The 16448-nt window shown below is 35.4% G+C and overlaps 1 long non-coding RNA gene across 2 annotated transcripts; it reads left to right on the forward strand.

The window, feature by feature from the left end:
* The first annotated feature begins 529 nt into the window (after positions 1–529).
* LOC131548662 (uncharacterized) lies at positions 530–1319 on the forward strand. Of its 2 annotated transcripts, XR_009273213.1 has the most exons (4): positions 530–634; positions 775–870; positions 998–1124; positions 1218–1319. It is a non-coding gene; the product is annotated as an uncharacterized LOC131548662 (long non-coding RNA). The 2 variants fall into 2 exon arrangements; XR_009273212.1 differs by having other exon boundaries at positions 775–1124.
* The last annotated feature ends 15129 nt before the right edge of the window (positions 1320–16448 follow it).

Raw genomic sequence — 16448 nt, forward strand, 5'->3', positions numbered from 1 at the left:
AAGGTACTCAATGTAGAGGAAGAGGTAATGAAATCATTATACAAAAATGAAAACTATTTATTTATTGCATATATTAAGGTACACTATTATTTACTGTATGAACTGCATGTCATTATAGGTCGACATGCTATGGAAGAAGCCACCTACAGAGTTGATAAGTCTCCTAGCCAGAATCTGGAGTACCTGTTACATCCCAAGGAATTCCAAACACTGAGGCCACATGAATGATTATTTGGAGAGGAATACATATCAAAACAAAAATCTGAATGCATAATTGTACTTTGTAAATGCTGTCCTCAATATATTCAAGTATTTTGATTCAAATTGACGTTTGATTCAAAATGCTGTATTATTTGTAGACTATTGAGTGCTATTTAAGAGCTGTACTTAATATGAAGGGTGCAAATCTCTACCAGCAAAACCATTACACCACAGGTGTCATTTTAAATAACACAAGGGAGCAGATGGCATGGCAAAGATTGCGAAAAGTGAGAGCAGCTCCTTATGATTCTTAATTTTACATGTACAGTACACAGACATGATTATGCATATTTCTGATAAACAGGTCAACTTTGAGCAATATGATGGGCTCATCACTTTCGTAAATATCAACAACATACACTAGAGGTTTGCGGTAAGTAAAAGACTGCAAATGCAAATGTTAAGCTAGTACATGTAAACATGGACATGCCCATATAGAAATGTTTGATCTTTTCAGCGACATTTGATTGACTTAGTAGTTATAATTTATTTGTTTCCTTTTCTCCATTTTAGTGACTACATGCTTACACTGACACCATTTTTAATACTTGACCCTCAAAGTGGTACAAATTAAATGAAAGAAGCCAAAAAAGCCTGCAAATACCTTTGGTAGGACAGTTTGTTTTAAAAAGTAATTTGGCTTGTTTAGCTCCACAACATTAATGATGGTAAATTACCATAGTTGGTGTTGCTTAAAACCACAATAAACACACACACTGCATTTTTCCAAAAACAGAGAATTTTTCCAAATGAGAAAAAACAAGTATGGAAGAGAGGACTTGGTGAGTACCAAGTGGAAACCTGGCACAATCCAACATTCATTTCAGGAGGATGGTTCCAGCTGTGGTGTCTTTGTGATGCTGGTAAATGGAGGGGGAAAGTGGTTTACATAAACACTGTCTTCACCTTTTCCCATATGACACTGTGCCTATTAATTTTCATTGCTGTACTTCTAGATGGCGAAACCGGTGGTGGAAGGGTTCCCAAAAATTCCTGACAGCATTAATATAAGGAGATGATGTGCCACTACAGGAAAAATGTGGCCAATGAAATTTTGCTGGCATCAGGTATAAAGTACTTTGAAAGAACAGTATATTTCCATGTCAGACACAGAGAGATGAATTATAATCCTATCTACATTCAAATGATTGCAGTGTGAAGAGAGGAGTACTGCTCTGTGTGTGGAGAAAAAGAAAGAGCCATTATTATGTAATCAAAATGAAAATTATTATTGCTGGTCTTCAATGATAATGTCAAGTTACTTTAATGTACAGTATTTGCACCAACAAAAAATTATAAGGATTTATTCTGATGTCATCCAAAACCACACTTTGCCAGGGGTGTTTCCAAACGTTTGGAGGACAGTGTATGTGTGTATTTTTATTCTCATCTTATTTTTTATTGTCTGTGTGTTGTCTCTGCTGGAAGCCTGTGACACTAAATCAAATTCCTTGTATGAGCAAGAATACTTGGCAATAAAGCTCTTTCTGATTCTGATTCTGAGAAATGCGTATTGCCTATTTGATATGTCATGGAAATACATTTTTTTTTTTTAGTATTCTGTTTATGTTTCATATTGTTGTGGTGCTCGTTGTCTTCTGCTGGCCCTTTATGTGAATGTAGTTTGTAAAAACACACTTGCATTTGTGAGGGAGAAATAAATGTGACATTTGATATTTTGATAGTTCACTTTTTATTTATTATCTACAAAATGCTGACAAGGCCTAAAATGTTTATTTCCTAATTAGGATGCAAGAATGCTAAAAATATTTTTTTTTTTTTCTGGCCAGGAAAACTTTACCAGACTGCAGCAACAGTGTACTTTGAACAAGCTTTGGAGCTGTTTGTTCCACCGTATAAGATTTGAGCTGTATAGCTGCATTTCACAGTCAACTAAATGCAATAAATATGCCAATCCCCATGGTGTAGTGTGTTCTTTGGAGTGTGCATAATAACATCAAAGTGGTTTGGTGTTAACTTGGGTAGCGAAAAGTTATTGAAACTTTAATTTGCAGGTAGGATTGTGGATGGACCTTCAGCACCACATATGTGGACAGCGCCATGTCATTCAAACATAGCCAAGTTCATTTGAGGTTTAAAGCTTAGCAGTAGTATATTCAGTAAGTTTAGAGAAAGACATAACAGACCATTTTAATTTCTACCATCACTGTTTTCTATGGGGTTCTCCTTTGACACAACTTCCAGTTCAATAGCTTTCCAAGGGGCACAACGTTACAAAACAAGTTTCTAAATATTTAGCTGACCCTTTTCAACATATCAGAAGTCTTTAAAGTACAAGTATTTGCTCTAAATGGTACAATTGCAACATTTCTGTATTACACTTTGCTCATAATGGTTTCAGAGTTCTTTTAAAGCAAATAATTCCTCTATAAATAAATCCATTAATTAAAGAAGTTACTATTTTCAGGCATTACAGTAATAAATACATTTAGATAATGTAATGTTTTTGGATGGAAGGTAAGAAATCCATAGAATACAGTGATGTTAAAAATTTTAAATCTACAATAAATATTACTACATTAAAGACTTGTAGTATGTTCTTTAGGGTCAAATGAATATTTTGCAACTTGTTTTGTAATGGTGTGAGCCTCTTTTCAAAAGTTATTAAACTGCCAGTCGTCTCTAAGAAGAAACCCATCGAACAGAGAGATGTGGGAAAAGTGTCATTTAGAGCGATTTTTGTTCTTTAAAGAGTTCTGCTATGTTGTACAATTTCAACTAATTATTTAGAAATGTGTTTTGGAAAAGTGTGAGCCTGTTTTCCAAAGTTATCCAACTAGAATGTGTCTCAATGTACACACCCATCGAACACAGAGATGTGGGAAAAGTGTCATTTAGAGCGATTTTTGTCCTTTAAAGAGTTCTGCTATGTTGTACAATTTCAACTAATTATTTAGAAATGTGTTTTGGAAAAGTGTGAGCCTGTTTTCCAAAGTTATCCAACTACAATGTGTCTCAATGTACACACCCGTCGAACACAGAGATGTGGGAAAAGTGTCATTTAGAGCGATTTTTGTCCTTTAAAGAGTTTTACTATGTTGCACAATTTCAGCTAAATACTTAGAAATGTGTTTTGGAAAAGTGTGAGCCTGTTTTCCAAAGTTATCAAACTGGAATGTGTCTCAATGTACGCACCCATCGAACACAGAGATGTGGGAAAAGTGTCATTTAGAGCGATTTTTGTCCTTTAAAGAGTTCTGCTATGTTGTACAATTTCAACTAATTATTTAGAAATGTGTTTTGGAAAAGTGTGAGCCTGTTTTCCAAAGTTATCCAACTACAATGTGTCTCAATGTACACACCCATCGAACACAGAGATGTGGGAAAAGTATCATTTAGAGCGATTTTTGTCCTTTAAAGGGTTAGTTCGCCCATTTAAGACATGAAGTTGTATGCAATCCTTACCAGCACTATAGTGCATACACACTGACCCACCCTTTAGTCACCTCCCTGGTCAGAGTTCTGGCCGCTGGAAGTTTTCAAGATAGTACTCGGTTGGTTTCGGGGCCTCAAAACTGTGCGTTTTACGTGAAAAAGTATTTGCATTTCAAAGCTTGAATAATTTACATCACAAAAAACACGCCTGACAAAATTCATACCTCAGTTTTAATCGGCACTATTTTCTTTCCATTTCTATCAATCCGCGCTGCTGTCAACGTCAACAGTGCGCACGTTCAGATCAGCTGTTGATAGCGCGACTCGCTGACAACATGTCTGACTACGAAACTTCTGATGACGAAACCAATTTCAGCACAATGTCAGACGGAACAGATGATGATGAAAGTAATTTTCAGCTTGTTTACCGTACAGTTTAGACATTGGATCATAAAGTTAGTAAATAGAGCTTACCCGTGGTACTGGTACAGCAAAACTCTTTAAAATCATTTTTTTTCTTTTTCCTCCTTGGTTGGGGATGTAATCGTCTTCGCTGAAGTGAGCACTGCACACACGCAAATCCTTGATTCTCTATATTTTAGCTCCCGCAGAGTAGCCGATGGCAACCAGCCAAAGCTGTCTCGTAGCTATATCCGAAACTGGAAAACGATGGAATCTGAACGGTGATCCCGGCACATTCTTGTGGTCACAGCCTGGGAATTTACAAGTTCGCACCATTGTTCATTTTCTACTTTTTATTTCGTTGTCATTCGATTGTGTAAACACTATGGAACAGCTGATCTGAACGTGCGCACTGTTGACGTTGACAGCAGCGCGGATTGATAGAAATGGAAAGAAAATAGTGCCGATTAAAACTGAGGCATGAATTTTGTCAGGCGTGTTTTTTGTGATGTAAATTAATCAAGTTTTGAAACGCAAATAATTTTTTCACGTAAAAACGCACAGTTTTGAGGCCCCGGAAACTAACCGGGAGTACTATCTTGAAAAATTTCCAGCGGCCAGAACTCTGACCAGGGAGGTGACTAAAGGGTGGGTCAGTGTGTATGCACTATAGTGCTGGTAAGGATTGCATACAACTTCATGTCTTAAATGGGTGAACTAACCCTTTAAAGAGTTCTGCTATGTTGTACAATTTCAACTAATTATTTAGAAATGTGTTTTGGAAAAGTGTGAGCCTGTTTTCCAAAGTTATCAAACTGGAATGTGTCTCAATGTACCCACCCATCGAACACAGAGATGTGGGAAAAGTGTCATTTAGAGCGATTTTTGTCCTTTAAAGAGTTCTGCTATGTTGTACAATTTCAACTAAATACTTAGAAATGTGTTTTGGAAAAGTGTGAGCCTGTTTTCCAAAGTTATCAAACTGGAATGTGTCTCAATGAAGAAAAACTTTGAATACAATGTTGGTAGAAATTACACATGTAAAGAAAACAATTGTAAAATATGTGATTGAGACACAATTTATTTATAAAACATCTTAAAGAAAGTTTAGCCATTACTTTATGAAGTGTTGACCCAAAATACCAAAAATAAGCAACCTGTTTGCTGTCATGCTTTCTGAGTTCTTGTCAAGAATCTGATGGATTCAGTGTCATGGACAGTGATATTTCTGCAGGACTGTAAACATCAATCAATGCACATGAATTGTGATATTGTCATAGTGTAATGTTAATAAAGATTTCATACAACAGGAAAACATAAAAGTTATTTTAGCAATTCATCTCAACACTTGGAGAACACTGTTACAATGGTGTTTAGCACACTTAAAACCAGAAAAAACAAACAAACAAACAGAGGTGAATAAAACAGCAAGACATGGGCTGCAGAATGTTCTGTAGGGTCCAGACAAGATGTTCCAACTTGCTTTGTAGCAGTCGACCCATGCTTTCAAAACCTATAGAAATAAATCATATATGTCATTGTTAACACCAACACAGTTCTTGCTCATTTAGAGGCAAAGAAAGAAATAAAAAGCATTATAAATTGAAATTAGACATTAACTATGTTCAGGAGATTACACATGATTTACCAGTTGTATGTATTGTTACAAAATTACAAGTTCATTATTTGTCATTTCCTAAACGTCTCTTCAAACGGCATAATTATATTGCAGTTTTTTTTTTTTTTTTGTTTGTTGCTAAAGGAGCATAAGAAGGCATACTGTGAGTGATATTTGTGATACAAGTAATTGTCTCTTTGCACACAATTAAAAAATATACAACTTTTTAGACGGTCCCTATCTTGCTTACCGCTCTACATTGGACATTCGGCGGACATTCGCAAGTAAATATGCCATTAAAACAATACTTGGCCATTTTGTTCGATTGTGAAAAAAGGTAGTAGGTTGACAATGATGTCGCTGAATCGAATTTGCAAAAGAAACATGTTTTGCACATATAATTAGAAAGTTATTGAACGCGGAAATGTTGTGAATGTTGTGAATGTGCGAATATGAAACCAACTTTACCCAAGTTCTTCAAAGGATGGCCAGATGTTCTCCTCCCAGCTTCATGAGATGATAAGGAGAACAGGCAGGAAGCTTAGTCAGATACTTCGGGCGTTGTGTTGGTCATTTGTAACTTTTACGACTATTACGATGGAGGGAGGAACTCAGGAATGTCCAGGGTTAAGATTATGCGTGTGCGTTCTTTTCGACCAGGTTCTACAAAAGGCTTATGAATTCTCTAGTTTTTAGACATTAGATGTTGTAGATTTGGAAATATATTTAGAACTTCTCAAAGACAACTTTTGGTAAAGATTTATTTTATTTTATTTATTTTTTATTTTTTTAATTAATTTTAGTACAGTCGAAGAGAAAGACATTTTATTACACATAACATCAAAGTAAAAAAAAAAAAAAAAAAAATCAAGGATGCTTTGTCAGAGATCAACATCTTATTTGAGTGTTCTAGCTCAATTTTGCCATATTGTTAAAACCACACAAGTTAATTTGTGTGTGGATAACAGTGTGTTGTGTGTGTGTCTGTTTTGTACTCTTGATGTTTCAGAGTGTCACCCCTTCATTGCTGTGCATATTTTTTTCTGCATCATGAATGATTTGTATATTGTATACACAAACACATTCTTTGTATTTTTGCATATTTCCCATTCATTTCCAATGGCGGTCATTTTTGACAGTGAACAACACAAGTGTGAATATATATATATATATATATATATATATATATTTTACGACCATTTAGCTTTTTTGAATCAAGTCCACGATTTTTTCGTTTGTTTGTTTGTTTGCGGTCACATAGTGACTGCCATAAAAGTCATCGACTTTCATACCATTCCAATAAATTTTCTAAATTTTTTTAAAACCTTTTTTTTTTCCAGTCTAAAATGACTGAGCAACACCAAAGGGTTAAGTGTGTTTTCCTTAATGCATTATATCATGTTTAAAGCCTACTTCATTTAGATTTCAATGTTTTTAATCTGATATTGTTCATGTTTTGCATTAAAGGCAGGCTGTAGCTGCTGAGTTGTACACTTTTCTGTCATTAATAGCCACTTGTCCACTGTTGGGCCAGTGCTTTAAACGAGCCAGGCACGGCTAATAGCCTCAGACCTGTAGCACCAAACCCAAAATCACGCTGCTTTTCCACCGTCGGGCCAGATGCTCCGCAGCGCTTCACAAAAAAAACACCCTTTACACACCTCTCTGGAACAAGTCACATAATGAGAAGCTGAAAACTACTCTGAAATAAATCACTGGAACTAGCAGGATCACAAAAACGGCCGTTTCTTTGCATTTTTTGTTTTTGTTGTTTACTTAAAGATTTAAATCCGAAAGCATCAATGTAATACCAGTTTTACAATAATAAGTGATACATTTATCATAATTAATTTGTCAGAGTTGAAAATTAGTCACAGAGAAATAAAGTAGTATTTACTGTTAGCCTATTTCACAAAAAGGACACATATTCAGTCGCGTCTTTTTCGGGTTTATTTGTAGTCACAGTACATTACATTTAGAAAGAATGATAATTTCTATGATTTTTCCATCAAAAATACGACCTGAGTAGCAGAGGGAGTTAGCGGTACCATGTTTACTATGGTAATGGCTAGCGTGCATCGCTTAGACATATTTCTGCATTGTATGGTCATCATAATCCACATCGGATCTAACAGAAGTTATTTCAAACACTCGCTGTTGTCAGAAAGTGAGTTTTGAGCTAAAATTATTTTAAAACTCTTTAATGCTGGTGTTGTAGCTGTTAACTATATAAAATAATCTGCGACACTTATGTTCTCCAGATATGGAGAAACTCTGCCTTTGTTCATGCTAGCCACTCCTCAAGCCCGAGCTGGCCTTCTTCGGCCCAAGGTTTTCCTCAGACCACAAATCCCTGGCCATTGGCCCTGAGGAAGCCCCGAGGAGGTATGGTCAAGCCCCGGAAGTGACTGTCACGAATCTGGTCTGTAACTTCCATTCACTCACCACCAGAGGTCACTCACTCACCACAGCATTCATTGCACTGATCACATTACTGTTGCACTTCACCATCTACTACATTTCCCATCATCCATCGCACAGATCACACAGCTGTCACAGATTTCACATTGCACTGATTACACAGCTGAAACCCATTAGACACACTTTATAATCCTTGGACTTTCTCTGCCTCACTGCTGAGTATTGTATGCATTATTGTTGCCCTACAGAGCCCCTATTAGTTTCCCTAGTCTTGCCTTGTCTTGCCTTTTTTGGATTGTGTTTTCCCCTGCCTGCACTCTAGTTTACGTTTTGGATTACCTCTCTTGACTAGCCCCTTTTGATACTGTTCGCCGTCATCTTACCCACGCCCGTTTTAGGTTACTCTTTGAATTGCCTATATATATCTGTCTGCAATTGTTCGACCCTGCCTGTTATGACCACGTCTCTTGTCAAATAGAGCTTGCATATGGATCCGCACGTCTCACGTCTCGTCAGCCCCGTAACAGTGACAGTGGAAACACGACTGGCCCTGGCACGCACTAGCACGCCCACTTTTGGCCCGACAGTGGAAACGCGGCTATTCAGTTCATCTGAACAGTACAACAAATATTAAACAGCATTACATTTAGAAACTTTTAGAGAATAACAAAGATTGTTTTATTATTATAATTATATAATTATATCATTATTAATATATTTAAAAATAAATAATATTATTACAGCACTTATAATACTCCACAGTATTAAACTTGCTATGTTGCTGTTGTTCTGAACAACAGCTTTTCAATAAGAAAGTCCTTTGTACATAGAAACTTACATTTCAGCTTGAGGTTTGTATTTTGTATTTCAGACGAATCCAGTTGGAGTTATATTAAATTTGTCCTGGCTCTTCTAAGCTCTATCATTGCAGTGGGCGGGTGTTTTTGTTCAACAGTCCAAAACACGTTGAATAAAGCACGCACATCCGTAATAAACCGTGCCTCACACAGCTCCGGGGGGTGAATGAAGGCCTCCTTTAGCGAATCCATGAGTTTTTTTTGTAATAAAAATATCCATTTTTCAAACGTTATAAACACTTTTTTCTCACCTCCACTGACTGTCGTATGCCGAAGCTGTGATTTGTCTGAAAGAAGAAAGTCATATTCACCTAGGATGCCTCGAGGGTGAGTAAAACACAGGCTAATTTTCATTTTTGGCTGAACTAACCCTTTAACTTACTTGTAGCGACCAAGCCAATGCACATTTGCAGTCCCAAGCATGCATCTCAGAACTGTTTTTATGGGAACTGGAGCTTCTAACGGAAACTGCAGTGATGCAATGGCTTTACCAACTGCTGATTGACTGTTTTATTTAGAAGGCGGGACAGTTTTTCCCATTCGGTATGAGTGAACTGTCTTGGGTATCATACGATCTTTAATATAACACTGTGGTGAATTTTGCAGTTGTCACTGTTTATTGTATAACTCTCATTGATATCAGCTGGTGAGTTTGCAGCATAACTGCAATACAGCAGCATATGTTTCTCATGTTTTACTACTGCAGTTCAGTTTTAAGGCCTCAAGCTTTAATCTGACGGAACTGATTTTTTCTTCCTCCCTGGTGTGACGTCGCTTGTTGTCGCTCCATTTCTCATGAAGATCACATGATCGACATTCACGTTTTGTTTTGTTTTTTCACACCTAGGTCACCACAGAGAAAACTATTTATGGCCATATTTAGAGACTTGTGATGCATTCCAGAACAAGGCTACTGACAGAATGAAAAGCTTATAAGTTCTCATACAATCAAAAACTTCAGATGAATCGATTCTGCTTGATCAGCATGTTTTAAGTTCTTTGTTTATTTCAATGATTGATTAATATAAATCTGGGAATGAATTGAAGGTTTAGTAAATGCACAGCGTATTGCAGTCTCTGCCGATGCAGTACCTTCCAGTGTTTCACAATCCTGGGTCCAGCAGTTCTCAAACCAGGACGGCTGTTCCGCAAATGCAAATTATAGATATTCAAGAAATGTTTTTTTTTTGTGTTTTCTTGTCTCTCAGGCACAGGTTCCTTGTCGTCTCCAAATGTATGCAATTGGTTACATTAAGATATTCTCACTCTGTAAAAAGTGATCCACTATATTTACTCAATAAAATTGAGTAATCCACTATATTTACTCAATAAAATTGAGTCTGTGTGAGTCCAATTGCTGCCATAGATTGAAACTTTTTGTGGACAAACTGTTTAGAAACTCCTTTGTTAACTGTCACCGAAACACTTTTACTATAATCAATGCAACATTCACTTAACCAGAGATTAGACACACAACGAGTCTGTGCTCACTCTCAATGAGATCAGTTCACTTACAGATGACCTTCATTATAAATATATAACAACCAACTACTGATCATTTCCTCTGGGTTTTGAGCTGTAACAAATATGTTCGAAGAACACATGATTACAACAACCAGAGAGAAAAAAAAAAAAAAAACATCTAACACAGAAGTCAAGGGTCAAGAGCCCAACTAAAGCAGACACTGATCTCTAACATGGTTACTTCAATTGAAACAATAAATCAACATCTAAACCTTAGTTAATTCTCAATAAGATCTTCTGTAGATGTCTGACTGAAATAAGTTCAGAGCACTCATAATTGTTAGTTTTAAAAACTTAAATGTTTTAAGGCAATCGGTTTACTCAAACGGTTTGTTACCCTAACTTGTTGGGTTTTACAGCGGTGAACTGTTGCCTACTAACAATAGAGTTAATGTTACTCAATTTTTATAAGTAATTAGTTATGTAATTTAATGAAAAATATTAGGTAGACATTACCTAATTTCTTTTAGTTTGTCATAGCTGTAAAATGTAGGTACTCTTTACTCAATATATAGGATAGAATCTACTCATACAAAGTGAGTGAAAATTGTTACCTCAATTTTATTGAGTCAATATAGTGGATTACTCAATTTTATTGAGTAAATATAGTGAATCATTTTTTTACAGTGCATGCTTGAAAACACAACAGGAACATCTTTATGAGCTAACGTCAATTTTCCCTCAGTTCAGCTTTCATTGGCCTTTAGTGTAATGTCATCTGCTAAAACAAGTCTTCTGCTTTATCAGTACTAGTTGAGGTGTCAAAATGATATTAAAATAGAATGTGTTAATCACATGACATTTAGGGTGTGAAAACACCGATGCTAGTTGCTGGTATCATCTTGATCATTTTTGAAGTGCTGGCACTGGTTATAGGTAAGTGCATGATCTTATAACCATCCTGTCAAATATCTTATGTATTGGAGATTGGTTGGGGCTAGTTGTCACAGGACTGTATCTCAGTAACCGTAAGGCTTAAAAGTCCAATAAAAAAATAAAAATAAAATTATATTACCGGTATATATCAGCGGTTTTGTATGTTGATTACAAATAGCTCTGGTACAAATTATCATTTTAACAACAGATATAATAAAGACATATTCATTATATAGTTTAATGTGCTTTTTATATCCAATATGTTAAAGTGTGTGTCTATACAGATATGTCATTTTCTTGGATAAATACTGTAGTCAATTAAGAATTAGACCTAGAGCAAAATTCGGTCACACTTTATATTAGGTGGCCTTAACTACTATGTACTTACATCAAAAAATAAGTACAATGTACTTATTGTGTTCATATTGTATTGCAAAACACTATTGCTGCTATTGAGGTGGGATACGGGTGAGGTTAGGGACAGGTTTGGTGATATGGGTAGGTGTAAGGGATGGGTCAACAGTGTAATTATAAATGTAATTATAGAAATGAATTACAGATGTAATTACATGTATCTTTAAAAATATAAGTAAAATGTAAAAACATGTATGTAAACAATAAGTGCATTGTACCAAATGATTAATTCAAATGTAAGTACATAGTAGTTAAGGTCACTAATATAAAGTGGGACCCAAAATTTTTTTTTTGGTTTCGTTTTTGGTTATTCTTTGCTCAAATGGTGATGTTGGTTTGCCCTGACAGGAAAGAGGAAGATTAGAGCACTGATGCTAGTTAACCACAAACTAGTACATTCGCATGCATTAAAAGTTATAATCAAGCTAGTCTTCATCTGTATGTCCAAGTGAAGAGTTTGGTTCCAAAACGCTATCAATCCATTTTGATTAATTTGAGTAAAAATGTATTTTCTTTACCAAGAAAGTGGCAAGATGAAAACCACTATTTTCTGTTTCAAACTTTCACAAAGCATCTTTATGTTATAATAACATTAAACATTCAAATCCAGATTTTGATTTTCAAAGATTATAAAAATGGATAATTTTTTCCCCAAAATGCAATAAATTCATGACGGGTTTTTTTTTTTTTTTTTTTTTTTTTAATAAATCAATAAATCCATTGAATCAATCTAAAAGTTATTTTTCATATTGAAACTGTTGAAAACACACAACAAAGTAAGTTGATCCATATGACAGCCTTGGTCAATACTAATCTTATATGCAGGCAATGGACTAAAAATAGCCTGCATTCAATCAGTCATCACCCCAAAAATTAATTCAACAGATTATCTTGTTAATGCTTTAAATTTAATTACAACAATAAAAGAAAATTTCATCATGAACAAGAACATGAACAACAACATCACATTAAACCACAGAAATTCCAAAATGACATTTCCCTTACATTCAACTTCCAAAAGTGCATTCATCTTTGCCATGTTACATTCATTTTAGTTGACTAGTGCTATATGCTGTATTAACAAAAACATTAATGGCATTAATCAAAACGCTTGCACTGACAAGCTAAGCAATATCGCGTTCATAATCAAATGCGATTCATCTGATTCTGCGATAATGAACGCGATATTGCGTAGCTTGTCAGTGATCTACGGCTCTGTGTATTAAATGCCGCTCCATCTGAAGGCACGTGATGGAGATTTGCTATCACAAAACCGGCTTTACTGACGAGATGCGAATGACAATCACATGCGATTCATCGTGCAGCCCTTTTTGTTTGTTTGTTGATCACAACGTACAAAGTAGATGAGGAAAACTAGGATGCTGCACAAGACATGGGCCAGATGTCAAATATAAATATGTGGGCCACATAAGTATTGCCGATCTTGACCCACATTTCAAATCCATTTCAAATATTTTTGACTAAAATACCAATGTTTTCCCATACAAAAAGGTAATATATTCACATATATGTGAAACACTGTTAAATGTTTTTAAATATATTTTGAAAATATATTTTTAAAATGCATAACATAAAGCTCATGTTGTGTTTAATTATGTGTTTACATATATGCAAAATTATATTCATGCCTCATATGATATTATATGATATTATATGTCATATTATAGAATAGTATATCCTGTTGTTTTATTTATATACAACTGACTTCAAACAATGTTTTGCATTCACTGCTTTCATATTCTCATTCAATTTACAGTTTGATGTAGGCCTACTAAACAACACATGACGAAGTTTCAGGACATTTTATTTGACGTTTATGTAAATGCGTAACTTTGATGTGTTTTAGGTAGTGATGGTGAAGCTTCATGAAGCATTAAGCTTTTCAGCCAAGTGGTTCACAAAAGGGTTAATTTCTGGAGGCTTCATTTGCTCACAATACCACCTGGTGGCCAAAGAGTGTAAACCAAGCAGATATATTACAGACAGAGGTGTAAAGTCCAGGGGTCAGAAAGTAAAAGTCCTGCCATGTGTTTATTCCACCCATGAACTCAGCAGCTGATTTCACCAGAGGAGGAACCAAGTCATTCGTTTCAAGACACAAACGAGTCTCGAATCAAATCCCAAGTCCTCAAAGAGTTAAAGTTAATGAGATAATTAAGAGGCTAATTAAATGATGATTGTCCGTTAGTGATGAACACCTGCTGTTATTGAGAATTACAGAGGATCAGATGTTGATGTTTTATTGGTTAAAATGATGCCAACATCATGGAGAGCAGTGTTTGAATTATTAAAAGGGTCAAGAGCCCAACTAAAGTGAAGTTATTTGCTTTTAAGTTGTTAAATGTATTAACTTTAACTCTTCGAGGACTTGGGATTTAAAAGGAATGATTTGGTTTCTCTTCTGATGAAATCAGCTGTTGACTTCATGGGTGGAATAAACACATGGCAAGACTTTTATTTTCTGATCCCTGGTCTTTACACCACTGTCTGTAATATATCTGCTTGATTTATACTCTTTGGTCACCAGGTGGTATTGTGAGCAAATGAAGACTCCAGAAATTAAGAGAGGGGTCTGGCTGCAGACCGTGGGCGAGTGGAGCTCCACTCTCGAACAGGAAATATGTCACCTCCACTTGAATTAATCAAGATGGCGTCTTCTTTAAATTTTAACTCAAATAATTTTATTTTATCATCGCTACAATGGCGAACTGACACTTTTCTAACGTGCAGTGCAAGCAGAACGCACAGAGCTTTCATGAAATTATGCACAAAAGGATGAAGAAACACAATGGAATATTTGTATCCTATAAAGACTGTGGGGCTACCAGGGAAATGGACAACGGGGAGTGCTTTTGGGGTTTTACTCCTCAGATGACCGCTCTGGCTACTGTAGCTGGGATTGCTTTATGGGCGATGGAGGTCTTGGTACAGAGTGAAGTGTGTGTGTGTGTGTGTGAGAGAGCGCGTGAGCGCAATGTGTCTTTACTGTAACAATCACGGTTACTTGCAGTTCATGTGTTTTCAATATAGTGTAAGATTTTTTTTTTTTTTTTTACTCAAACAATTAAAACTTAAATTATGGAAATTATTCATTATTTTACTGTGGTTGATTTGTATATGTTGTTATTTAGCTTAAAGTACAAATAATGTTTCATTTAATGTTCACTGCTAAATATCACAAACATAGTGTTTACTTTCTAAAATGTATGGAATGTTACATTGGTAGTTGAAATATGTATAGTTAAAAAACAAACATGAACAAAAGGCCCTCAAAAAGTGTATTTTAAACCTACCGCTATGTTTTAATGTCTGTAGTGCAAATTGCAGGGGTAAAAAAAAAGACAGTGCTGTCGTGTCATAAACCGTAAAAACTTAGTTTATTATTATTATTATTATTATTCCGAAGATAAAAGTACAGAAAATATCAACACTGCTTACAAAGAGGTGACTATATGCAAAGCACCATTTATATATGCTTATATAGCAATTAATAAATATTACAAAACGAAAGCTTTAACAAAATAAATGAAAAGATTAAGTTTTTAAAAGTTTGTTCGGACCAACATTTTATTTTTATTGCTGAAATCAAGAACATACAAAATAGTACAAAATACAAAATACCCACATAACACTTGAACAGACAATAATAAAATAAAACAGTAAAAAATAAATAAAGGAAAAATAATAATAATAGTTTTAGAAAATGAATAAAATAAATAAATAAATGCAATAAAGGGTCATTGTTTGACATAAGACTTCCTACACAAAAACTTTAAGTGCAGAGCAAATTCATAGCTTTCTTATTATTATATACTGAAATCAAATTAATATAATTCTCCATGTCTCTTAAAAGACCACAAAGACAGGTTTACAATTTGAGAATTTGCATTTATGAATATAAAATTTGCTTAAGAAAAGAAGTAAATTTATAATAAAACAAATATTTTATTTTGTGGGGTCTGAGTCAAAATACCCAAATATAATATTTCCCATTTGTATAGAAAATTCTGGCAAAAGCTTCATCTTAACAAAAGCACCAATATCATACCAAAACTCCTGAGTGTATTGACATGACCAAAATAAGTGGTCCACTGTTTCATCAGCATTTAAACAAAAAGAGCACGATAGCTCTACATCAGCTCTAAACCTTTGTAGAAATTACTTGACAGGATAAAACCTGTGGATCAGTTTAAAAGACACCTCTGTCTTGCCCGGACCAACATGGCGGACACGTCGCTCGTGGAGGTGACGTATTTCCGCTCTTGAGTGGAGCTCCACTTGCTCCTATGTCTGCAGCCAGACCCTCTTGGAAATTAACCCTTTTGTGAACCAAGCTTAATGCTTCATGAAGCTTCATTTCACCATCACTAGTTTTAGGCCATGTTGGCCAATCAGAAGCCTGAAAAGTTTACAGTAGGTGGAGATAACAGCGCAGGCTCTGACGTCGCAAGCCAAAAACTCTGGTTTTGCTGTCTACACGATAACACTGCAACCGGAGTTTTTGAAAATCTTCACCCTGGCAGGAGTTTCGGTTTCAGTGACCTGGTGCAGCGTTTGCGTGAGGACGAACAGCCAAACCACATAGAAAATGCTGCTGTTTTGAAAATAACCGCGTTCGTGTGGACAGGGCCAATGAGTGCGTGCGTTGAGCATTCAAA

This window comes from Onychostoma macrolepis, chromosome 01 (assembly GCF_012432095.1).
Source record: "Onychostoma macrolepis isolate SWU-2019 chromosome 01, ASM1243209v1, whole genome shotgun sequence".
Classification (NCBI taxonomy): Eukaryota; Metazoa; Chordata; class Actinopteri; order Cypriniformes; family Cyprinidae; genus Onychostoma; species Onychostoma macrolepis.